Raw genomic sequence first — 27,551 nt, 5'->3', positions numbered from 1 at the left:
TACTGAGATTGTTCCAAGAAGGTAAAAACAGAAGTTGCAGGGTATCTTAAAGCCTTGACCTGAAAGTCATACAGTGGCCCTTCTGCCACATTCTGTTGGTCAAAGCAAGTCACAGGACCATTCCAGAATCAAGTGGAAGGAAAAGATTCCACCTTTTGATGGAAGAATGGCAAATTCCATAGCAAAGTGGCATAAGATGGGAAGTATTGTTGCAGCCATCTTTGGAAATGATCTACTATCGTCAGCCCTCTGAGTATAACAATTCCCATCTCTTCCACATGCAAAATACACTTACCCCTCCTCCAGAAGTTTTCTCGCCTTATGGCACCAACTTGAAGTCCAGGATCTTATCCTTTAAATAAAGTCCAGATGCACATGAAGTTTCTCAGGCACATCTGTTCTGGTGCAGCTTCTTATGATCTAGAGGTCTGTGAACTAAGAAGACAAGTTGCCTACCCCTGCCACCCCTCCTGCCCACACCCAGCATACAGTGGTGAGACAGGGACAGGAGAACTGCAGGAGATACTCTCCTTCAAAAAGAGGAAGAATGAGAAGAACATAGCCGTAACTGGTCCATAGCAGTTTTGAAATCCAGCTGGGCACATGTCGCTGGTTCTCTTCCTCCACATGTTGAGAATGTTCCTTGATTGATGCCCAGTTCTGCTCCTTGGGAGTTGTTCCCTCATTGTTTTCTGAGACTGTTAGCTCTACCCTTTGACCTCTTGGCTTTCTCCTCTGCTGCTTTTCTTTTTCATAAGGAATGAGTCATCTTTGTAGCTGAGTAGCTTTTTCAACCTGCTTCCTATCTGTATGAAGTTGGGACCCCCCCCACCCCCCGAAAACTTTTGTTCATTTTGAACTGTTTCTGACTCTTTCAGGTCAAGCTGCTGGTACTTTTAGCACTATGATTACCTTAAAAACACTGAGGGTTTTCCGTGATTTTTACTGTGGGTTGATTCTGTGTCCCAGCAGCCACATCCATAATTCCTTTCCAAGACAGACTTCTCTTTGCTTTGGATCTATCAGACTGTTATAAGACAAGGTTCTTAAGGTTCTTAGAAGTCCTTTTGTAAAGATGGGAAGGGTCTACTAGGCACTACCTTAACTCTTTCCAAAGTCTCAACAAAAGAGTTTAGGGACAAACCCTTGATTTGATATTTACCCTGAGACCATTTTTTAATTTGAGAATCTTTTGCTAGTTGGAGAGAGTGTCTTGTGCCCTCTATATCGTCTCTAAATTCTGCTTAAAAATTAAACAGGTCTTTCTTTAGTTTATTTCTCTCTGGAAGATTTCATCTAGAAGGTTGTATACCTGACTTCTCTTGAAAAATAGTAAGCTATTGTACTGGGCCAGCATTTCTACATTAGCTGGAAATTGCCTGCTTTACTCATTTATGTTACCTGCCTGGCGCCTTTGGCATTTGAGTTTGTATTCTTTGCTGCTGTAGATTTGCTGCTGTAGATTTTTGATTTATACATTAGGTTTTTTAGAGGATACAGTGATGTGTATGACAGATATAGAGATTATATTCAAGTAGAGAAAGATGGACAATAATCAACTAGACCCGTAAGTGATATAATCACAGATGGTGATAAGTGCTCTGATGGAATGAGGCAAGGATAAAGAGCATAGAAAGTAACTGGTGTGTGAGTAGTGGAGTGGTGGGGGTATTTTAGATAGCGTGGGCAGGGAGGCCCCTCTGAAGACGTGTTGAGTGGAGACCTTAGTGATGAGAAGGAGCTGATCTTGCGAAGCTCTGGGTGAGAGTGTTCCAGACAGAACGAAAAGCAAGTAAAAAAAAACCCCACAAGTGGGCTTGGTGTGTTTGAGAAAAGTCAAGGCCTTTGGCTGAGCTGTGAGTAGGTGGAGAGTGTAAGAGGGGAAAATGATAGTAGAAGAGGTAGGCGTGGATGAGGTCATGAAAGATCCCCTAGGACTTGGGAAGGACTTTTGTTCTGTTCATTCTGAGTAATGGGAAGTCACTGGAGGAATTAAGAGGAGTAGTGATGTGATGTCATTTACTTTTTGCAAAGATAACTCTGGCTGCTGTATGGTGAATAGACTGGAGTGGCCAAGGGTGGGGAGCAGGGTGGACTAATGTCCATTAAGGAGCCTTGCAGTCATCTAGGGGAGATAAGAATGATGGTGCCTTGAACTAGCGTGTGGTGCGTTAGGGGTGAGAGGGGCTTGTATTTGAGAGATAGAGTAGATAGGTCTTATGAGTGGGTTGCATACAGGATGTAGGAAAGAGGAACCAAAACTGACTTCTAGACTTTTGGCTTGAGCAGCTGTATGAATAGGGGTCCTACAGGGAATTCTGACAGAGGACCAAGCTTGAAGTGGGATTGAGCGTTTTATTTTGACCATTATTGAGTTTGTGATGCCTGCTATGAAAATGAGATCGATGATAATAAGAACTCCTAAAAGTGAAATTGTTTCTATCTTACAGCTTTTTATATGTTTTTTTTCCCATGAGGAAACTTTGCTACTATTTAGATTGAGATGCCAGCTGCAATGGAGGAAGTATATGGATATGTATTGGAGGATATGTTTTTTAGTGTGTAGCTATTTACTGTAAATGAGTCGCACAACTGAAGAGCATCAAGAATTAGTGTTGGTTGTACTGTGTTGTGAAAACTTCATTGGTCCCTGAAATGTTGATCTGCTTTTTTTCCCCCCTGTTTAATTCAACTGGGCGTGGTCATAAAGGATCAAGTGTAATTTGTTATTTACATTTTATTGTTATGGAAATGGAGTTTTTATTATTAAAAATGGTGGCATGAGAGTAATCAAAATGTTCTGGAAGAGACTTCCAGAGGTTTGTAACTCTTATAACTGAAATCACCATTTAGCTAAGACCAGAATCATAACTACATGAGGCAGCATTGAGCAGGATGAATGGATTTGATGAATTTAAGTACTGCCTGTGAAGGACAGTAAATTCACTTTTGCATTTTAGCTAACAGCTTTTTATTGTAGAGTTCAGATGCAAAATGAGATAATAGGTTTTTCACCCCATTTCCAGAGTCATTTGGAGATAGATTTTGACTAGGTCTGCCATTCAAGGCAGCATGGCTTAGAAATAATTTATAATGTTATTTTTAAATTGCAATTTTAGGATATCATCATGAAAAGGTCATAATGCCACTCTATTTTACTGTAATTGGGCTTGAAGGAAATATTCTTTTACATAAGGCGAGTTAATAGTTTATTGCTATTACCATTTATTTTACCTTTTTTAGTAAATGAAAATCATTTAAACTTAGATTCAAATTCAAATGTATGTTATATAGAGAAAATAACTGATTCAAAACCATGTAAAAGACCTTCTCTTGCTAACAAAGCGCTTGGTTTTTCCTTCTTTGTGAAACCTTGAGTCAAAATGTACTAGTGAGTGAGGGTTTTTGTATTCCAGTCGTGTAGCTGAACCAGACAGGTCTGCAGTGGTTTATTTTTAGACACTGGGTTGCCATTTTTATCCTGCAAAAATATTCATTGGTGTCTTGCTGTCAGGCCATCAGTTTTATAAATGTGTCACACAGACCAGATTTTGTTCTTTGTCTCATTTTCCCTCCAACTCTTTTCTTTTCCCTTTGATTTGTTCACAACTGTTTGGAAGAGAAGAATGTTTTCGTATTTCAATTCATGTATTAGATCCTTCAATTCACAGATTTTCAGCATCACACAGTTCATTCATCCCTCTGCAGCTGCTCACACATCCCTACTTATTGTCTATTACGGGAAACCGTTATAGATCATGGAGCTGAAGGCAAGGAGAGGAGAAACACGTGCCTGGAGCCTCTCTTCATGGGTCCATTCAGTTTTTGGCTGCTTTCTCCAAATATGTTATTTTATGTATGTATGTGTATGCAGTGTGTGTGTGTGTGTTTATTTACTTGTCTCACCCAACTAGAGAGTGGCATTATTTTGCAATAGCAATAGCTCCTAAGAGCCTAGGGGCTACTATATGTGGCAGAAATCCTACTGGTTTGCACTGAAAATAAATCCATCTTTATCTCTAAATATATACAATTTTATTTATTTATTTATTTTTTCCCCAAAGCCCCAGTAGATAGTTGTATGTCACAGCTGCACATCCTTCTAGTTGCTGTATGTGGGACGCGGCCTCAGCATGGCCGGAGAAGCGGTGCGTCGGTGCACGCCCGGGATCCGAACCCGGGCCGCTAGCGGAGGAGCGCACACACTTAACTGCTAAGCCATGGTTCTAAATATATACAACACCAATCATTTAATTTGTTAGGAGACCCTTTTTTTATTCCAGATGCTTGAGTGGCAAATACAACTACAACAGAAGGAGAATCCCTGCAATGAAGAGGAAGCAAGGGGCAACTCATAAATATAGTAAATTAATTTTTTTTAACAGTGTATGCTCATGTCTCATTTTTATAAAAATTCAGATTTCCCAAGTGGGTTTGGTATTCACTTGCCCATGTCTCTAACAAATGTTTACTGAGTAGATACTTAAGGGCCTAACACATTAATTGCTTTGGTGGATCCCATAGCTTGGAAAACAGGATTCCTGACTTGTAGAGCTTATAGTTATTTTAAGTAGAGAAGACTTATATATGGATATTTCACAGACATAGCGGTGTAGTATATTAGGTAAGGTGTAGGCACAGGAGCCAGAAATTTGGGTTTACAACTTGTGCTTGTCAGTTCCTAGTTGTGTTCCCATGGGCGGGTTGTTTAGCTTCTCTGAGCCTCAGTTTCTTCATCTATAAAATTGGTATGAACCTCAGAAGTTACTGTAAAGGTTAAAAAAGATGATGCTTATTTAGCGATATGCTAAAAATATGGAGCTTCGTGCCTAGGACATAGTAAATACGTAACAAATGCTAGTTAATTTATAATAACAGTAACAGCAATAACAGGGATAAAAAATATTCTATGAGTATTCTATAATGCTTTAACAGTTGGGAATGTATTCAGCTATAAGTAACAGAACACTTGACCATGGTGGTTTAAATACATAGGGATTTATTTATCTAACAAGAAGTCTGGGGTACCCCAGATCAAATATTCCATCATTCAATAATATTTATTGAAAATCTGCTATGTGTCAGGTACTAATCTAGGCATAGGGATTCAGCCATAAATAAAATATAACAATCCTTGTCCTCATAAAGCTTACATTCTAATTGGGGAGAGAAGCAAAATAAACAAAATAAAAATGTGAGTTATTGGGGCTGGCCTGGTGGTATAGTGGGTAAGCTCGAGCCCTCTGCTTTGGTGGCCCAGGGATCGAGGGTTCAGATTCCGGGCATGGACCTACACACTGCTCATCAAGCCATGCTGTGGTGGTGTCCCACATACAAAATAGAGGAAGATTGGCACAGATGTTAGCTCAGCAACAGTCTCCCTCAAACAAAAAGAGGAAGATTGGCAACAGATGTTGGCTCAGGGCCAATCTTCCTCACCACCCCCCCACTTCCCCCCCAAAAAAGTAAGTTATTAGTATATTAGAAGGTGGGCCTCAGAAAAAGCTTCATAAAGCAGGGCCAATTTAAATTCGGTCATAAGAGAACAATAGAGTTTTAGAAAATGAAGGCTAAGTGAGAGAAAGTCACGACAGAGGAACGGATGTAAGAAAGGGTGAAGGTGCCATCCTCAAAATGGGCTTCCGGTGAGAGTGCTGTTAGTCTTCAAGTAGTCAGGAACTATGAATGTAAGATTTTTGTAAGATTTCTAAATTTAAAAAATTTTCCATGTTATTGTTACTATTCTCACTTTATATAACAATTAGCAATCAGATACTTAAATAACAATAATGATACTAATACATAGTGCTTTTCTATCAAACATTGTTCTAAACAATAATAAAAATAAAACACAATGGCTGACTCATATATAATGCTAATTGTGTGCCAGGAACTATTGTAAGAATTTGATATCCTAATCTCTGAGTTAAGTACTATGCCTATTGCCATTTTGTAGATGAGTGAATTGAGGTAGTTAAGTAACTTGGACCAGAGTTCTTTGTCTTTAAGGACAGCAAGAAAAGAGGCAACACAGACAGATAGCGTCTCATGCCATAGTCCAGGGGATGGAGTGAGTGTGAGTCATGCTAATGGGGTGTAAGTGGGTTGAATCCCTAGAGCCTGAGCAAAGGAAGAAGGGAGAAATTGAGGGCATGAGTTGGGCCTGAGATGGCTGCTATAAACACTGTTATCCTAATTTCTACAACTCTGAGTGAGGCTTTCCATTCGATGTGATTTGGCCCTGAGCTCTGTGATAGTTCAGAGAGTCTTCCTGCTGCTAAGCCCAGAGCATATGCCTTACTCAACAGGTACCGTTAGAATCCTTTGCTCATGGAGAGAGTGTCTTTTTTGTTTGTTTGTTTCTCCACTTGGTTATCACTTGAATTAAATGAAAGAGGAATTTCACAGCTTCAACACTGGCCTTCTAACGGACTGAGTTTCCAAGATTAAACACATTTAGGTAGTCTCTGAATAGTTCTTCTAGAACAAATGTTATGACATGGCCTGTCTATTAAAATTTGCATCTGGTTTCTTGTACACATTCTGTCCCCAATTAGAAGCTGCCAGTCTGTCAGAATACAGGTGTAGGCCACTCCTAAGAAAACCTAGCATAAGAAAATATAAATTCACAAAAGTAGCTCAAGTAGGGGAGATGTTTGCATTGCAAAAAGATTCTTAGGGCTTCTATTAAGTTAATTGGGTGAGTTTGCTTTACATAATGATTCAAAGAACAGATTTTATTTATATAGTATATAAATGTGAGACCACAGTTATTACTTAAAGGGTAAACTTACTTAAATATACTTTATATTGAGGACTCAGTCATGATACAATGTCATGCCTATTCTCAGTGAAGGTGACAATTGTGTAGTCAGATAGTATATGACAGAGAGGACTGTGGCTTTTTAAAGGCTAAGAGGCCCTCTGAAGGTGAAAGTGGCCTTGCTGGTCCTGTTAAACTGAGTAGCCCTTGTCAGAAGGAATAAGTAGATTCCATCAGACAACAAATTTAATGCAAAATATTACAGCAGGCCTCATGATTTTCAGTAGATGTTTCCTTAATTATTCTTATATTATATGGTGTCAGCTAACTCAATGAAAGTGGCCATGTTGTGTTTAAATAAATCTGAGTAGAAGGCTCCAGGGAAGACCCAGTTTAGAGGGAAGTTTGTGGGAACTTTGAGTCTATTGAATCTTTTGCATGCTAGAGGAGTGACTTGTAACGATAAGGCACTTTGTTGATATAAATGACCCTCATAGAACAAACCGCCATCTCTTAATGCCCAGTTTTACAACTCTCTTTCTCCAAGTACTAGGTATTATGGTAAAGCAGTAGAAAACCCACAATAATCCCTTTCTCTCCTTTTATCCTTTTTGGTCTTTGGTCAGTCCTGTTTATCTGTGTTTTCCCCAGTATACCTCTTTTTTTGGTGTGTGTGTGTGAGAAAGATTAGACCTGACCTAACATCTGTTGCCAGTCCTCCTCTTTTGCTGAGGAAGATTGGCCCTGGGCTAACGTCTGTGCTCATCTTCCTCTACTTTACACGTGGGACGCCTGCCACAGCATGGCTTGATAAGCGATCCATAGGTCCGTGCCTGGGATCCAAACCTGCAAACCCCAGGCTGCCGAAGAAGAGCATGTGAACTTAACCGCTATGCCACTGGGCCGGCCCCTCCCCAGTATACCTCTTTTGGTCTCAGGTCAGGAGAGATGGACTGAAGCAGTACGTGTACCATGGGCAGTGGCTGCCCACTTCTCCAGAAGTGGAGGAATAGGTTCAGTTCTTTATTTTGTTTCATTGCTGGAAAGCCTGAGTTTATTAAGTGTTTTTCTATTCTAGGCTTTAAATGCTAACCGAATCAGACAGACCATCGCGCTATGGCAATAACCACATAGGGGCTTCTGTGGTGTGATTCCGTTTAGCTAAGTTAGCATTTACAGAATATAATTTTATTTTAATTTTAAACTTTATAAAAATATTATTTAATAAATACATTTAATTATTATAGAAAACTTAGAAAATGCAGCTAAAAACAAAGAAGAAAATGAAAATTACTTACAGTCCCCTACCTAGAGGTAACTACCATCAACTTCTTGGTCTGTGTATCACCTTTTAGACTTTTTAGACTTTTTCCAGTGTACACACAGACATACACATCCATGTGCATACGTAGATCTTTTTTTATACAAAAGGTAGCAACTGTACTTGTTACTCCTACTATTGCATCTGGGAATTGGCTTATTTATAAGCTACATTTTTGATAAGCTTCTTTTGGCTCATCATTAGATAATGGTCATTAGAAATTCTAACTAAGGGTCTTCAGGAGAAATAAACATTGTTAGAACAAATAGAGCCAGTTTTGCTCCACATAGTTTTACTCCAATTTGTCTTCACTTAGCAATATATCATAGACACCTTTCACTGCCAATAGCTGCTCTTTGGTGCTATAATTTTTTTTTTTTGCGAGGAAGATCGGCCCTGAGCTAACATCTGGCAATGCCCCTCTTTTTGCTGAGGAAGACTGGCCCTGGGCTAACATCTCTGCCCATTCTCCTCCACTTTATATGGGACGCTGCCACAGCATGGCTTGACAAGCGGTGCCTTGGTGCGAGCCCGGGATCCGAACCGGCGAACCCCGGGCTGCTGCAGCAGAGCCCGCGCGCTTAACCGCTTGCGCCACCAGGCCGGCCGCCACTTTGGTGCTATAATTTTTCTTTTTTTAATAATTTTATTTATTTTTCCCCCAAAGCCCCAGTAGATAGTTGTATGTCATAGTTGCACATCCTTCTAGTTGCTGTATGTGGGACGTGGCCTCAGCATGGCCGGAGAAGCGGTGCGTTGGTGCACGCCAGGGATCCGAACCTGGGCCGCCAGCAGCGGAGTGCGTGCACTTAACCCCTAAGCCACGGGCCGGCCCATGGTGCTATAATTTTTGATAGCTGCATTATGTTTCCATTGGATTGATATACTATCATATATATAATATATATAGGTATCATATATAATATATATAGTATAGATATATATATGGATATACTGTATTACTGTATATACCATAATTATGTAATACTATATATATACTATATAGTCTTCAATTATATATTATAATTTATTTAGTGGTCCCTTATTGTTGAATGGTTTCAGTTTTGCTGTTGTAAACAATGCTGCAATATGCCGGCATCTTAAATGTCATGTTCATTCTGGAAAACTAAAAAGGAAAGGCAACAGAGCATTAAGTTAGTAAGGGCCAGCAGACAGTGTGGAAAGGCGTGACATTTAAGGAATTGCTTCAGCTGCCCTTGCTTCTTAAGGATCAATGACCAATTAAGAAAAACAAAGGCTACTGTACATCTATTAGAATCTCGTAGAACACTGAAGTTTATAAGTTTAGCAGTGACGAATCCTGATCTTGTGAGGAATTGAAACTGTTCTCAAAACGTTGAAGAGCAGATAGTATTAATCCACCCGCATACCTGCAAGAGTGAGTAGGTGAGTGAATGACAGAATTTTAACTTCAGGCATCAGAGACCTTCTTCTTTCTCTCTTTCAGCTCTGTTCAGATAATGAGACTGTTAAATAATTTACATTCGAAAAAGTTGTGGGAACTTTCATTAGAGACCCGTGAGTTTCCATAATTCCTTTGCAGAATAAAACGAGGTGTAAGTAAATAAATGAGACCACTGCAAAGGACATAAGATTGATTTTAGCTCAGCCTTTTGTTAGAAGGTCTATTTGTAAGAGGTGGCTTCTTGAAAGGAGGGGAGAGTATGCTTCCTCTGATTCCATCGTGCTCCCAGACAGCTGTGCTTGGTACCTAACCGCTGCAGCTGGCACAGTGGCTTATCCGTGAACTTGAATAAGGCAGGTTCAAATGACAAGCAGAAAATTATTTCTCTGGTTTTTACTACTTCCTCCCAACAGTTCACAGGTGAAGTAAAAGTTAGAGAAACAAGCCTGAAGTTTTCTACCTTTCTTGTTAAAGGTCTGTGGAGGAAAAGTTGAAAATAAAGGATTTTTTGATTCAGTTACTCATGTTCTTTCTGTCTTGAATTTTTGAAGATGTGCTAGCGGTAGGTCTATTTTATTAAGTTACAGCTCTGACTTGACTTATACTGTTTCTAAAACTTATGGATGTGTGTTTTTTGGGTTTTTTTTAGAAATGAAAGATGAGAGAGAAGTCATATCTGTGACTTTATATTCATCATAGTCATGGAATCGTAGGGTCTTGGCCGTTCATTTAATCTGTGACTTCACTTAGAAGATGCTGAAACTGAGGCTCAGAAATGTTAATTACTGGCCCGGGTTTACTTAGTCAGCAGAACCAGGATTAGAACGTAGGTTTCTTGACTGCTGTCAACTCACCACTATTTTGTGTAGGATAATCTCTGTAATTGAGAAAAATAGTGTTGGATTGCATGAAGCTCCTTTAAAAAGATTTGGCTGGAAATGTATCGCATTGAGTGTTCATTTTGAAAAGTGGGATAGTCGTTAAGTTGCTTAGCATAATTTCATTCACAGCCTTGGGTTTTCCTAAATAGTAGAAAGAGGATCCGGCCAGATGTTGTCTGACAGGAGGGAACTGTGCTTGCATGGTTTTGGCTCTTCAAGGATGAGGAAAAAGTAAAAACGATTGGAGAGTATAGATGAGCATTCTTCATTTCCTTACTCAAATTTCTTGTTGATACTAGTCAGTCTTCAAGATATATATCGTAAATTGTTTATCAAATTATCTTTTGGCGAGGCTCTTGTGAGTTCTTGACCAGGCCTGAGTGAGGCATGACAAGCAGATGAACTTGATTTCTAGGTGTAAAGTACCTAGGGATGTGGTGAGGCCTCTTTGGCTGAAACATTTAAGGCCTTTAGGAAAATATTAAATCCTTGAAGAAGAAGAAATTATTCATGAGGAGACTCTGGCTCAAAATAGGACTATTGTAGTGTTACTGTGATAAACTTAGTGGCTTGAAAGCAGACTAGCTTCTTAGTGTGGAGGGAGTTAGTTATCAGAGTGACTAAAATCCAAGGTCTCTTTGTTTTGGAGGAATTTATCTACTTCTTATCTGAAGAATATTGTTAAAAGCTTAAACTGGATGAATTTGGTCGAAACAAGCCAAATAATCGACACTAGACCCTCCCTATGTATTTATCTACCTTGGTGTATATAAATCCGGACCATTTAAAATAAGTTAATTATTGGAATTACCAAGTAGATCTCATTATAACGCTTTCACTTTTATCAGGCCTGAGTTGTATGCTTCAAGGACACTCTTGTAGTGGGCGCTATTGTCCTACTAGTGTGTTTGCATACTGTTTATAAGCTAAGCAAGTGTTTGATTTAGTTATTATTCTACCAGTTAAATGTGTACAATCATAAGATATGTCAAAAGCTAGTGTTTTTTATTTTGAGCTATAGGACTGTTCCAATTTGGACTTGTTCGAGTAACTTCAAGCCTATAGGCATTTATGAGAGGTAAATTTCTTACATAGGAGTAGAGGGAATGTTATGGTTCTGTTGAACATAAAACAACTGTGTAGACTGGGCAATTGTCATTTGAACGTTAGCTACTCCACGTTAAGAAGAAAATAAAGCCAGGATTACATAACACATCAGAGATAAGAATCTCGTAATTATACCATCAACTCACTCTTTTCTTGCCATATTTCATGATCTAATTAATCATTAGGATTAAAAGCCACGTAAAAAGTCAGGGAACTTTGGTTCTATTTCTTTGCTTCCAGTTATTTTGAACTTGTGTACGCTATGTAACCTCTACTAATAGATGAGTCAGGGCCTTTGACATCCTAGAGGCCATATGGTCAGCCAGACTTAATGATTGGTGTGGTCTGTACAGCTTAGAAGTACGGGTTATTGAAAGGTGGCTGATGGCATGGGGAGTAAAGAGAAATGTCATTCTCAATATGAGGAGTGACTTGGGCCAACATGGAGCCCATTCCCTGGCATGTTATATTTGGGAAACACCAGACAGACTGTTTGGCTGTGGTTAAGAGGCTGGTTAAGGAATAGTGAAAAATAAAGTTGGATTCTGCATTATCAGATTAATGAGGAAAGGACTCTGGAGTATTTCTGTATGCACCATGCATCATTGCTAAATGTGTCTGTTAACAGATAGTTCCAAGTTTATAGGTCATTGTTCTGTTGTGTGATGGGTTCATGTTATGGTGGTTAGACTTAGGATGGTATAACCATTGGCAAGTCACTTAAGCTCTCTGATATGGTTTCTTCATTTGTAAAATTCGATACTATAATAAGATCTACTATCTATAAGCCTCATATAGTTGCTAGGGCAGCTACTAATTGTACTTAATAGAGTGTTGGGACAATTACCACACTGTCTATGAAGTGCTTGCTACTGCGTTTGCAACAATTAGGTACTCAGTAAATTTAGATACATGTAAATGGGCTTTTCTACTCATAGGAGCAATCTTAGGTTCCTCTGTATTCTGCTGTGTAAATTGAATGATGTGCTGATTGGAGTTTTACTTCCTGAATTCAAGGGACAGTGCAGCAAGAGAAATAGCAATTTCTTTTCCTTTCTTGGTCTACCCCTTGGTAAAAAGCTAATCTTTACTAACTTTAAGAGATTTTTTGAAAAATTGAGGTAAAATTCTCATAAAATTAACCATTAACTATTTTAAAGTGTACAGTTCAGGGGCTGGCCCCCTGGCTTAGCAGTTAAGTGCGTGAGCTCCGCGACTGGCGGCCCGGGTTTGGATCCCGGGCGCGCACCGGTGCATCGCTTGTCCGGCCATGCTGAGGCGGCGTCCCACATACAGCACCTAGGAGGATCTGCAACTATGACATACAACTATCTACTGGGGCTTCGGGGAGAAAACGGGGAAAAAAAGGGGGAGGATTGGCAATAGATGTTAGCTCAGGGCTGATCTTCCTCAAAAACAAACAAAAAAAGTATACAATTCATTGAGATTTAATACATTCATAATGTTGTGCAACTGTCACTTCTATCTAGTTCCAAGACACTTTTATCACCCCAAAAGGACACACCACACCCATTAAGCGATCACTCCCCATCCCTCTTTCCCCAGCTCCTGGCAACCACTAATCTCTCTTTCTCTGTGGATTTACCTATTCTGGATGTTTCATGTAAATGGAATCATATAGTCGATGATCTTCTTTTTTTATTTATCTGGCTTCTTTCACTTAGCATAATGTTCACACATAAAGTTTATCCACATTGTAACATGTGTCAGTACTTCATTCCTTTTTATGGCTGAATAATATTCCATTGTGTGGATAGTTCACATTTTGTTTATCCATTCAACTGTTGATGGACATTTGGGTTGTTTCCACTTTTGGCTATTGTGAATAGTGCTGCTACAAACATTCATGTACAAGTTTCTGTTTGAATACCTGTTTTTAATTCTTTTGAGTATATATACCTGGGAGTGGAATTAATGGATCACATAGTAATTCTATGTTTATCTTTTTGAGGAACCACCAAACTGCTTTCCTCAGCAACTGTACCATTTTACACTCCCACCAGCAATGTACAAGGGCTCCAATTTCTCCACATCCTCACCAACACTTATTTTCCATTTCTTTTTAAAAATTTATGGCCAAACTAGTCACTGTAGTTTTGATGTGCATTTCCCTAATGATGTTGAACATTTTTTCATGTGCTTGTTGGACATTTGTGTATCTTTGGATAAATATCTATGCAAGTCCTTTGTCCATTTTAATATTTGGTTGTCTTTTGTTGTTGAGTTGTAGGAGTTCTTTATGTATTCTAGATACTGGACCATTATTAGATATATGATTTGCAGATATTTTCTCCCATTCTTTGGTTGTCTTTTCACTCTCTTGATAGTATCCTTTGTACGAAAAAATTTTGGTTTTGATGAAGTCCAACTTACCTATTTTTTCTTTTGTTGCTTATACTTTTGGTGTCATATCTAACCTTAGTAGCTTTTTAATTTTCCTTTCTAAACCCCCTCCACTTTCTAGTACTCCTCGCTATTGCTGACGTTTATTGAGAATTTGCTATGTGCCAAGTCCCTTGTTAAGTACGTTATATACATTGTCCCATTTAATTCTCAAACAATCCAGTACGGTGGGTACTATTATTAACATTATTTTATCAAATCTTTACAATGACTTTATGGGACAGATAGTGCTGTCGTCTTCACTTTACAAATAAAGAAGCCGAGACAGTAGGGGTTAACTAGCCTCTGATAGATGGCAGAGTTGGCATGTGAACCTAGACTTAGACCTCGCTGGTTTGGCTTTCGCGGCCTTGTTCTTAACCACTGCACATACTCCCTTTGTACTAAAGTAGTAAAAGCCCAGAGTCCTTCCACTGTGGTGTCTTATTAGGCCTGTGATCCAGAAGTAGTAACGCTGTTCCCAGTCAGAACTCCTACTCTCACTTGCATGTCACCCTCACATTTTGGGTAATCCCAAAGGAAGCCACAAAGCAGTTTGAATCCACTGAGGCCCAAGAGCGATAGCCTTTTAATTCTTATACAAGGGTTTGCATTTTTAAAGAGGATGTGGCATTAACCGAAATGAATCATTATCTGGAAAGGGCTTTCAGTTAACCAAGTAAAGTGAAAAAATCAGGCAGAAGATATTTTTGGGTTTCGGTGCCACCAGAAGGCATTACATGGCCTTGCCTGGAAGGTGGCCCAGGGGGTTAGCCGCCTTGAGCGGATCCTGCTTTTCACAGTTCCTTTGCTCTATTCTGAACTGATGCTTCTGAACAAAGCATCTATTCTAGGTGCTTTGAATGCTGTTTGTTAGTTTTTTAAGTGGCAGTCTATTTAACTGTGTGTAGTATTTGGTTGGGTCAAGAGAAGAAGAGGGGAGGGTGAGAGAGTGGGACAAAGGGCTTTTCATTTGGGACAGCACATTTGTAAATTGGGCATTTTCTTTCTAGAGTAATAAACTGTGCTTGAAACACAACGTGTGCTCCCCCAAACCAGGATGTTGTGAGAAATGCCCACAATATCTGGGTTTATGCACAACCTGATTTTTTTCCTGTAAAATTATGTTTTATTAAAATATGATTAGGAGAACAAGTTACAGTTGTCTTTTCTTATTTTGCATCACCTTCTCTGCTTCTCTTTAATAAAAATGCAGGCAGTTGCTGCTGTTGTATTAACTCGCAACCTGCACGCTTCTCTTCTTTGTTCTTTGTTAAATATGAGCTGGCATGTGTTAGACTCAGTTAGCATTTGCTCTCTGGGACTTCAGTGGTTTCTAAATTCAGCACTGCTAAGCCCTTCCCTGTTTGCTTGAATCAATTGAGACTGCTATTTTTAGCCACAAAAGGGAATTGAAATAGCAATTTTCTTTCCATGTAATAGATCCCCAGGAGGAAGACTGATGCAAGCTCTCTTGTCATTTACTATTCTCTCCACCCCTCAAAAGCACTCAGGAAAGGCAGCTGTCATGGTTTGCGGCAGTATTAATCTTTAATCAGTTGAGTGTTTTCTGCATTCAGGTGTTCAAGGGGAAAAGAAAGGGTCACGAGAAGGGACCTGCCTGGAATAACTAAGCTCTTATGCATGGGCTCTGCAGGCAGAATTTGGTGGGCAGCGGCAGGGAATAGACGAAGAGCTAAAAATAGCGTGTTTGCTTCCAGTGTTCTCTAGTCTATTTTTGATGTTTGATTTTGATAAGGTTGATTGGGTTCTTACTAAAAATATCTGTTCCTAGCAAGTCGAGGACAAAAAGAGTAGAATATTTTTAGCCTACGCAAGCTAAAGCATTTTTGTTGACTGTATAAAATCTGGACGCTCAGCCCTGGTCAGTTGCCAGTATTTTATATAATCTGTAACAAGCTAGACACTTCTGGATGCCAAGTTGGGATATTCTTTATAGTTGTCAGTTTCCATCTTCTCAAAGGCTTGCAAATTTGGGTCCTGGTGTTATATTTATATATGAAGACATAAGCCTTTTTTTGTCTCCTTTTTTCCCGCCTCCCTTCTTTCCTTCCTCTGCCTCAATTCTGCTCCTGGCTGTCATAATACCTGAGGCTATTGGGTTATGAGTGATACCTGTAGCTTTTTTCTGTGTATTGTCGAAAACTACCTTAACTTATCCACTTACTCCATAGCATAATGGAATCTGAGAACACCCAGTGTTAATTGGAGAAGCACATCTTAATGACAAGAACAGTGGGCTGTCACTGCTTTGGTAATTTGGCATGCTTTACTAAACCCAAATGGTTCAACTCCCCTTCTCTTCATCCTGCTTTGGGTTGTTCACTCCATATCCACCCTGGCATGTTATGTGAAGTAGTTCTCTCTAGCACTGAAAATCACCTCTTTTCAAGGACAGCCTCAGAATCCTTTGAAAATGTATATCTACAGGTTCATCATAAACAAAGTTAAACTTCTCTCTGTTAAATTTCTTAAATTTTATTTTAGATCACTGATTCTTCATGTTGAGAGGGATTGAAGAGTATATGGGGTTGTATACAGTAGGTGATTGGGCATTATTTCTAAAAAAAGAGTGGATAAAGTAGTGGGTAGTGTCATAAGAGGCTGGTTTTCCATTCATAATCTCCTTTTATTCATTCACTCATTCATTCATCCAGCAAAACCTCATTAATCGTCTGCTTTATGGCAGGCACTGTGCTAGCAGTTAGACTGTGGTGACCCAGACAGACCCTTATGGAAACCTACATGATGAGTGTTATGAAGGGGACGTAAGGGGTGTTATAGGGGCGGAGAGCTATGAAATCCTGTTAGTCTAGAGGTCAAGGGAGGCTTAATGGGAGAGGAGATGTTCAAGTGAAGACCTCAAGGATGGGAGGGAGACACTGGTTGGAGTGAAATTGGGAGTAGAGGAGACATTGTGAAGAGAGAGCATGTTAGCTTGGAGCACCTGGAAGAATTTCAGCATGACCAGGGCAGCGAGTGGAAGGAGGGAAGTGATGGGAGGAAAGCTTAGCTCATGAAAGAGCTTGTAAAGAGTAAGGGTAACGGGAAGCCATTGACAGGTGTTAGGCAGGGAAGTGATGTCAGATTTCCCCTTGTGAGCCATCACTTTGGCTGCGGTGTGGAGAGTGAACTGGAGAGGAGTAAGAATGGCAGCAGGCAAATGAGTTAGAAGGCTGTTGCAGTAGCTCATGTGGGGGATGAGTGATGGTGGTGGCAGTGGGGAGAAGTGAGTGGATTTGTTTCAGGTTTTATATAATTGGCAACAGGGAAACATTGTCACTTCTTGACAGAAGAATGAGATCATAAAAATGGTGTTTGAGAAAGATAATTCTTAACTACGTATAGCATGAGTTGAGTGAGGAGGAACTGAAAAGTTCCTTGTATGAGTCCTTGTGTGTTGGGATGATGGCTTAGACTGGGGTGACAGCGTTATGAGAATTAACTGGATAATGTCAATGAAGGACCTTGAGCAGATATTCTTATAATGATACGAATACTAAATATCCTGTTTTAATAATTTACTTTACTGACAGCTTATTCTTTCTTTTCTGGGCCTAGTGACTTTAACAATATAGAAGTTTATTTTTCACCCAATTTAAAGAAGACTAGAATTTTTGTATATGCTTTGATTCTCTGTGATAAGCAGTAGAGAAAGAAATGATTGGTTAAGAACAAGTGGCATGGTAATTTCATGGAGTCGTCAGGCACCGTGACTCCTGTATGTTCCATCATCTCAGCCCATGGCTTCTACCCTCAAGGTGACTTCATGGTAACGACTGCTGGAACTACAGCCATCACTTTTGAATTGGCTAGATGAAGGGTAAAAGGGGCCTCTCCCTGCTGAGTCAAAACTCCTTTAAGCAGCCTTTCTCAAAGTCCCTCACAACACTGCTTGCATTTTATTTACAGAATTTAATCGCGTGGCCACACGTAGCTGCTAGGGAGGTTGGAAAATAGATTCTGTATTCCTGGCCACGACTGCTGCAAAGAAGGTAGGGAAGACTGGATATTGAGGAAGACGGTTAGCAGGCTCTGGCCCAGATGTGCAGATAACATAAGATGGATGGGTCCCCAGGGTTGTTTTTGCACCTTGCATCTTACTTCAGTGTGGCTGGGAGTGCTTAATGTTTTCATTTTAAGAACCACAAAAAACAAGCAGTACTTCTAATTTGCATGATTTGGGAGCTGATCTTTGTTTCATTTGGTTTTCATTGCAAGGTGGGGTATATCAGGGACGTAGAGCCTAGATCAGTTTTTCCCAAAACACAAACCAAGAGATGATCTTAGGTACTGCATTGATGAATATTTTAAAATGTTAATAGTTTTATATATATATACATTTATATATATTTTACATTAATACTATATATTCATTAGAACTGGTGGCCTTTTATAATAATCAAATAATTAAGTAAATAGTAATCAAGTAATTGTTTTCTATTTAATTTTATTTTGAGAAATTCAGTTTTAAGAAAATATTAAGTGACCTTGGAAAATACTGATTTCAGCAATGCTAGACTGAATTTTGGGAAACTAGAATAGATGAAGAGTCCGCTGGCTCAGTTTACACCATCTTTCTATTCGTAGTAGGAAAGAACTTTTTTAGAAAGGTAATACACACACATAGTTAAAAAATATCAACAGTAAGAAGAATAAAAAATAGTAATCTCTTTCCCGTCTTTCTCTAACACCCCAGAAACAACCACCAAAAGACTTTTGATTTAAGATGGTATGCTTTCGGGCCGGCCCCGTGGCTTAGCGTTTAGGGGCGCGCGCTCTGCTGCTGGCGGCCGGGGTTCGGATCCTGGGCGCGCACCGACGCACCGCTTCTCCAGCCATGCTGAGGCTGTGTCCCACATACAGCAACTAGAAGGATGTGCAACTATGACATACAACTATCTACTGGGGCTTTGGGGGGAAAAAATAAATAAATAAATAAATAAAAAAGATGGTATGCTTTGATTAGGTTCCTAAAATTAATGAGGAAGAGTTGACTCCCCAGACAAGATGGTATCATCTTAATAGTGAGAATCACACTATTATTTTATTTTATTTTTATTTTTATTTTTTTTGTGAGGAAGATCAGCCCTGAGCTAACATCCGTGCCAATCCTCCTCTTTTTGCTGAGGAAGACCGCCTCTGAGATAACATCTATTGCCAATCTTCCTCCTTTTTTTTTTTCCCCCAAAGCCCCAGTAGATAGTTGTATGTCATAGTTGCAGATCCTTCTAGTTGCTGTATGTGGGACGCGGCCTCAGGATGGCCGGAGAAGTGGTGCGTCAGTGCGCACCTGGGATCTGAACCTGGGCCGCCAGTAGCAGAGCGCGCGCACTTAACCACTAAGCCACAGGGCCAGCCCCACACTATTATTTTATAAAAATAAAAGATAATTGAGCTTGATTGAGGAATTTTTCTATCCAACTACGAGCTGCTATCTCTGCTACTACTGTTGGAAGATATGTAGCTTTAAAGCAAAGAATATATCTTTAAAAGCAAAAACAGGATAATACTTGTCCCCATCCTTTATGTCTTAAACAAATTAAACATTTTTTTTGCATTGAGTAAAACTTTTAAAATTGACTGAAGTTTGACAGATGACTTGGTCATGTTTGTACATTATTGCAAACACATTACCTACTATATGACTTAGAGAACTAAAGAATTTGTCATCTCTTTGGATGGAGAAATGATACTTGATCTTCCATTGCCCAGCCGTTATAGATGACTCTGATTATTGTAGAAATACAGTGGTGCTTATAGAGATGACTAAGAGAAGCTCTGGGTTTCCCCTTTTATTTTTTATTTCTTTGTGCCTATAAAAAATGATTTTTATACTTTTCTGTTTTCTCTGAAGAAATTTACTTGTGAGGCAATATTTGACTTACATGTAACTGTGTTGGATTTGGTTTTGAGAATTATTAGAATATGGAAAAGTGATATTTTTATCTATCTAAAAAGATCAGAGGCTAAATTTTTAAATATTTATACAATTTAAAGTCATATTTTTTCTGCTTAATATTTAAAGTCCTAACCACGAAATGAGTGATTTATAGAACACCTAATATCGAGAGTGGATCTTATATATCGTTGTATTCTCCATAGTCACGCACATTATAGTTTGTAAAAACTGTTAGTTTGATTTAAATTTGATAGTTAATAACAGGAGATGATAGGAAAAAATATTCTTGCTGGGAGCATAAAGCCAAATGTTTTTGAGAAGTGCATTTAACTATCTCATTCTCAACGAAAGTTAGTCTACTGTAGTATAATATGTTTAAGAGGAACCGTGGAGAACTTCTAGTTTTAAAATGACCAAGTAACAGTATCTCTAGCCCTTTTCTCTTGGAAATCCTCTCTAAAATTAGGACAGTGAGAAACAGAAAGCTCCATTTTGATGAAACTAGGAAACCTCTGAAATCCCTCATCCCCCGTCACAGCAAATGAAGGTAGAAGAGTGGTAACTGACTTCACAGAGCAGACGCCTGAGTACTCACAGCGGGTCCACCATTGGGAAGCAAGCAGGTTTGCCCTTGGACCCCAGAAAAGCACAGGAAGAGGAAGTATCAGGTACCTAAAAACACAGGGGTGGGGGAGGGCACTGAGCCGGATGTGCTTGAGACTCAGGGAAATTGGCCACAGAAGAGGGCAGAGATACCTGACTGAGGACAGGAATTGAGTAAAAAGTCTACAAACTGCCCAACTACGTAGCAGTCGAAGACTGGAAATTGAGAACTGCTTCTTAAGAGTTACTGAAAGGTCCCAGAGAAAAGACAGATACTGAGTTTTGTGGATTTCCCCAATAAAAAAGCTGGCTTGCCCATTGTTTACCCTATAGGAGGGTCACGGTGTGATCACCCAGCCTATTAATTGTCATTTCAATGCCTCCAAGATGAGACAGACCAAAACAATCAAAAGGGACTTAGAGGAAACAATATAAAGAGTAGAAGAAAAGGTAAATATATAAACAAAGTCTAATTAATGTCCTCAGAGATGAGAGAAGATAAGGGATCTATAAGGACACGATGCTGTTTAAAACAAGAGAGCAAGAGCAATCAGAATAGAGAAGAGCTCTTCAAAATTAAAAAAGGGACAACCTAAATTTAAAAAGTCAATAGAAAGTTTGGGAGATAAAAGTTGAAGAAATTTCCAGGAAAATAGGACAAAAGAAAAATAAGATTAATGGAGAAAATGTTAAGTCCAAATTCTGATTAACAGTAATTCTAGAAAGAGAAAAAAGAGAAAAGTGTGGGGAAGAAATTATCAAAGAATTAATAGAAGAAAATGTCCAGAATTGAAGATCATGGCTTTTAAGGTGAAATACTTTTTAAGCATGCTAGAAGACAATGGAGAGTTGACTTCAATTTTTTGTTGAAAATGGTTTCCTGCTTAGAATTCTGTACCTGGTTAAACTATTATGTGTGAGGTTAGAATATAGACTTAAAAAAAAAGATATACACAATCAAAAAATTTATCTCTTAAACTGTCACATGAAGAGACTTGACAACTAAATTTAATATGATATTCTGGATGGCATCCTAGAACAGAAGAACATTCAGTAACAAGAAAATCTGAAAAAAATATGAACTTTGTTTAATCATGTGTCAAAATTGGTTCATGACAAATGTACCATACTATACCATAATGTAAGATGTTAGTGATAGGAGAAACTGGCTTGGAGTATAGGGAACAGTCTGTATTGTCTTCACATTTTTTTGGTAAGGCTAAAACTATTCTAAAGTAAAAAATTTTTTTTAAATGTTTACAAAAATGTGTCTTCATGCATCCATTCTTAGGAAGCTACTGGCAGATGTGCTCCATAATGCGGGAGTAGAATAAGATCTAGGAAATAAGAGCTTCAATACAGGAGAGAGAGGCCACTGGAATTCCCAAGATTATATTCTAGAACAACAACTGTGCAGCAAAGTAGTGTGGGAGATCAAGATTTGGCCACCCTGAAATATATCTCTTTATCTTGATTGTTTTCTCTGATGGACATTTGACCTCCCCTACTAACTGCCTAAAGAATTTGACACAGTAACTCCTTCCTGGAACAGATCTTCAATCTGATGGCTGTAATATAACGTAAAATAGATGTTACAATAGGAAAGGCACCAACAAGCCCATCTTATCGCAAGTTCTGTCTCTCTGGCCACATTCTCTGGGTGGCCCTGCGAGGAGTTGCCAGACAAACATTTACATTTATAAGGGAAATCTCCATTTGTAAAGGTATCTCCCTCTCTGTATTGGGAAGAGGGGGGATGACCTCATTTCTAGAAACTTATCAATGTGGAAAGTGAGGCCTTAAATCTGCATAATAACCTTACTCGTATTTACTGTGCTTTAGTGGTAATCTCCTGTAACTGACTCCCCCCACCCCTAACATCCTCCTTTGTCCTTAGCTGAACATGGTATTTAAGACGAGAATTTCTGCTATTGTGTTGAGAAACACAGTGTCCCTGGTTTCTCCCATGTATGCATGTTATTAAACTTGGTATTATTTTCTCCTGCTAACCTGTCTTGTTAATTATTTGGCCAGCCAGAAGAACCTTAAGGGAAAGGGCAGAGGGGGATTCTCCCTCTTCCCCCACAGTAGCCATTCCAGGTCTGAGCAGAAAGTGATCTCTAAGGGAAAGAAAGAATAGAACAAATTGATGGGGCTGATTGTGTAGAAAATTGTATTGAGAGGCTGTTAGGGAATAGGGGAAGATTTAAAAAGAAAACTATGCAGATGGAATAAAAGGCAGTTGTAACTTCAGATAAAGAAAAATGTGGACCAGGAAAGGAAATGTAATTATACTAGACTGTTTGGTTCAGTAGTGAGTAATATATTTATCTAGCCACAATAATTGTTGTAATAAAGAATTTGACTGGCCTTTTCCCCTGGTTCCTGGGAGGGACAATCTAATAAGTCCTTGGAATTTCCTGAGTGATCGGAGTGTCTTTGTTATTCATGGTGGGCCCTGATAGTTTATGGTAATGAAAGGACTCATGGTGGGACCCTAGATGGCTTCAAGATGGGGGCTGGTCCTGCCAGAAAGACCAACCACAACACTGGAGCTTTGAGTCATTCGACATCAGCTCAACCTCTCAACTTGGGGGAAGGGAAAGCGGGTTGGAGATTCAGTTCAGTCACGTGGCCGATGATTCAATCAGCCCTGCCTTTGTAAAGAAACCCAATAAAAACTCTGGACACTGAAGCTTGGTGTAGCTTCCTAGTTGGTGAACCCATTGATGTGCTGGGAGGGTGACATGCCCTGCTTGAGAGAGGCATGGAAGCTCTGCATACAGGACCCTCCCCATGTGGCTATTCATTTAGTTGGTCCTGATTTGTATCTTTTATTATAAAACTGTACTCATACATTGTAAGTTATCCTGAGTTCTCTGAGGCGTTCTAGTGAATTATTGAACCTGAGGAGTTGTGAGGACCCTGGATTTTGTAGCCAGTCAGTCAGAAGAGTGGCTGGCCTGGGACTTCTGAACTTGTGGCTGGTGCCTGAAGTGTGGGCACTTTTGCTGGGGACCATGCCTTTAGCCGGTGGGATCTGTACTAACTCTGGATGGTTAATGTCAGAGTTGAGTTGCAGTATTGCAGTAACATAAACACTGACTGTTGACAGAACCTTGTGATATGACTTCATTGGAAGGATGGAGAAAATAAAAAGGGAGTGGGAGTTCCCATCAACTGTAATAAGTCAACAAGTAATATAAACATTGCTGACCAGGAGATAACAGTGTAAGCACAGGATTTAGAATGTGAATGTAAACATAAGGAAAAACAACTAAAGCAAGGAAACTGGTTTCTTCTGGGGACGGAATAGGAAGGTGTAGAAGGATGGGGTAAGGTACTGTTGTTTTTAATTTCAAACCTTTTATAACTATTTTCCTTTTTAACCTAAATGCATGTATTACTTAGATATAAATAAAACCACTTAAAAAAGAAGGGAGCTTGACTTTAGGCTCTCAGTAGTTCATGAGGAAACAGACTTGGACATTGAGACTCGTGTGCGTGGGGTGTACTCGGGGGGCTCACAGGAATAAAGGAACAAAAGAATCAAAGTAGGGCAGAGGGAGAGGTACAGATGTAGCAGAGGTCACAGCTAATCCCACGGGAAGTGCTGAAGCTGGGATGGCCCCTCAGAGATGCCGAAGTGAGGGAAGAGAGTGGGAGCTTTGTCCTGAATGTGGGTCATTCATTTGATATGTACTGCCCAGGGGAGGGGCTGTCACCTTGGTCAGGGCAGCTCCCTTTGGCTGAGGGCAGTTCCTGGGAGACGCTCACTTGTGAGCTGACAGCAGATAACACTCCTGGCAAGAGAGGATTGACTGAATACCTCTGTGCTGGAAGGGAGGAAGTGGTTGGTGCTCTGACACTGTCCACCACAAACTCCAAAAACCGGAGAATCTGGAAAAGGAAGACTTGATATCCATTAGGCAAATTTTATAATCTCTAGACCTGGCATGTTCTGGGCTTTTTAAAGTATGGTCTGCTGGTTTAGATCAGCCTGGGGTTGGCAATTTTAAAAACACCACATGCACCCGCTGAGTCAGCTGTATTTTGAAATACGTACATTGTAGCCAAAAATTCTAGATGCATTATATGGAATGACTTTATTGTAGTTGAATTCTTGAACATTTTCTTATTAAGGGATTTTTAAGCCCCTAATCCAGGAAATCATATTGCCATTGATTTCATTGTATGTAATCATACATAGGATTTGTTTGCTCTGCAGTTGTAGAAAAGAAACAGAATAATCGAGGTATCAGAGGCTCTGTAAATAGATGAGTGGCAGATAGGTTAGGAGAGTGTAAGGTAAGATACTTGTAAAGTCAAGAACTTTGAGAAACCAGGTTCTCAGTCTAAGTCTTGTGTGTTTGCACTAAGACCCACTAAGTGCTGGGCATCATTCATACATTCAGCAAATGTGTACTGAGCTCCTGTCCTGTGCTCAGTACACATAGCAAGGAGCCTGGAATCTGGTAGAAGAATTAAGACATGTACATGTAAGGAAATATAATTCAAAGTGGAGAGTGGTGAGTGCCATAACAGAAGTGCATGTAAAGGGCGGTGGGAGTTTAGAGGAGAGAGAGGTTTCTTTAGTCTGAAGTGATCTGGAACAGTGGAGTTGGTGGAGCTTGAACAAAGGCTTTGAAGGAAGAGGAACCGTTCTAGGCATCTTTTTTTTTTCTGCTGAGGAAGATTCACCCTGAGCTAACATCTGTTACCAGTCTTCCTCTTTTTTTTTTTGCTTGAGGAAGATTAGCTCTGAGCTAACATCCGTGACAGTCCCCCTCTATTTTGTATGTGAGTTGCTCCCACATCATGGCTGAGAAGTGGTTTACATCCACACCCAGGATCTGAACCTGTGATCCTGGGCCACTGAAGCGGAGTTTGCCAAACTTAACCACTACGCCACTGGGCTGGCCCCGGTTCTGGGGATCTTGGAGAGAGCAGAAAAGTTTATCACAAATACAAGGAAAAGGAGAGAATTGGAAGCAATTAGAAAATGTTTATCCTTTGTATGTGAAACCTTAGTGAATCAGTAACAGGAATACGGTATAAAATTTGGGTCCCCACGCCTCCGAAATACTCAGGAGATGAAAAGTTACAGAAATGCACCATTGGTCATGACGTTGGAGGAACTTGTATCTGATGCTTAATTTCTTTTCTTTTTTCTTTTTTTAAAGATTTTATTTATTTATTTATTTTCCCCCCAAAGCCCCAGTAGATAGTTGTATGTCATAGCTGCACATCCTTCTAGTTGCTGTATGTGGGACGCGGCCTCAGCATGGCCGGAGAAGTGGCGCGTTGGTGCGCGCCCGGGATCCGAACCTGGGCCGCCAGCAGCGAAGCGTGCGCACTTAACCGCTAAGCCACGAGGCCGGCCCTGATGCTTAATTTCATATAGAAGGGTTCTACCACAAACGTTTAAATTCTTTGTTAATAATATTCTTGTAAACAAAACCACAATGATAAAAACACATGGGTTACCTTTGGAAGATGCGAGGGAAGCAATTTATTTTGAAAACTGGTAAATAAAGGAGAAAAAAATCAAACATCTTGTCTTCCTGTGCAAACTTATATCATTGTAACCAAATAACTAACGAGGAGTCATTTCTCTATGGAAATATTCCAGCTGACAAATGAAGATGGAATGATAGAATTCAAATATTCACCGTTTTGCAATGTCTAATGAGATAATGTATCTCAGTGGTGATCATCCATGGCTGCTAATAAAACAAAAAGAAAGGTAACCAGACATGTGCCTTCCCGTGTAAATATGCAGTATCACTTATGAAGTATTCTTACCAAAAAATCAAACCTGAATTTTATCAAGTATCTCTATAGCCAACCACTAGGGGACAGAAGAACATGTTAAATGACATCAGGGGAATGCAATCAGCAAATGCCAGGCGGGGAAAGTATAAACATGATTCAGCATGATTCAACAACTCATGGAGGTGGGGAAGGGAGAAGGGAGGATGAGGGGGGAGAGAGAGAGAGATGGGGATTAAATAAACATAGATGGACTTGACCAAATTCTTACAAGTTTTTTGAAATATTTGAGGAAATTTGTATACTGATTAAATATTTGATGCCAAGGAATTATAATTTACATTTTAGGAATGTGGTAACGGTATTGTGGTTGTTTTTAATAACATATGTTCTGAAATACTTATGATGAAGTGATAAGATGTCTGGGATTTGCTTCAAAATAGCTTGAGGTAGGAGGAAGCTGCTGGGGGTATAGATGAAGCAAGATTAAGCTCAGGTTGATAAGCAGTGAGGCTAGGTCATAGGTACATGGGAGTTGGTTACACTGTTCTCTTTATTTTTGGATATGTTTGACTTTTTTTTTTTTGTGAGGAAGATTAGCCCTGAGCTAACATCCGATGCCAATCCTCCTCTTTCTGCTGAGGAAGATTGGCCCTGGGCTAACATCCGTACCCATCTTCCTCTACTTTATATGTGGGACGCCTGCCACAGCATGGCTTGATAAGTGGTGCGTAGGTCCGTGCCTGAGATCCGAACCTGTGAACCCCGGGCTGCCAAGGAGGAGTGTGTGAGCTTAACCACTAGGCCATTGGGCCAGCCCCTGACTTTTTATTCTAAAACAATTCTTAAAGCTGGAAAGAGGAAGGCTGAGCAGGAACATGATGCAAATCTATGAGGTCATGGAAGACGTGGCTGGGAAGAGTATGGGTGTGTTTGCTGTATTTCTGAATAGTGAAAGTGGAGGCCACCTCTTGTAATTTGAAAGAAGTGGTTTTAGGACGAATGAAAGAAAATCCTACTTTACAGCATAACTTGTTTTCCACAATCTGTAAGTGGTTTGGAAAAATGCATAGTCAGAGAAGTTTGGGGAGAGCATCCCCTAACCTTTTGGAGCAGACAGCCATGTTCTGAATTTGTTAACAAACATAATTTTGGTATTTCAGAGATAAGATAGTATGGTGTAGCCTGACTCATTATAATTTTCAAATGTTTCTACTGTGTAAGGTTTTTGAGCTTATAAGAAAAATATGCTTTCACATAGAAGAAATAGATCTTATTCAATTTTTTTACTACTCATAATTTTAAAAAGTTAGTTTATTAAGGTATAACAGATACAGTATGTGTGTACATAA

The 27,551-nt window shown here is 39.6% G+C and overlaps 1 protein-coding gene across 1 annotated transcript in view; it reads left to right on the top strand.

Annotated features, from left to right (window-relative positions):
* HSD17B12 (hydroxysteroid 17-beta dehydrogenase 12) overlaps positions 1–27,551 on the top strand; it is a 155,494-nt gene that overhangs the window by 26,553 nt on the left and 101,390 nt on the right. The gene's annotated exons all lie outside the window — the stretch shown is intronic.

The sequence above is a fragment of the Ceratotherium simum genome, chromosome 34 (genome assembly GCF_057802395.1).
Source record: "Ceratotherium simum simum isolate JZ-2026a chromosome 34, ASM5780239v1, whole genome shotgun sequence".
NCBI classification, from domain to species: Eukaryota; Metazoa; Chordata; class Mammalia; order Perissodactyla; family Rhinocerotidae; genus Ceratotherium; species Ceratotherium simum.
This window is presented reverse-complemented; position numbering and strand designations above follow the sequence as displayed.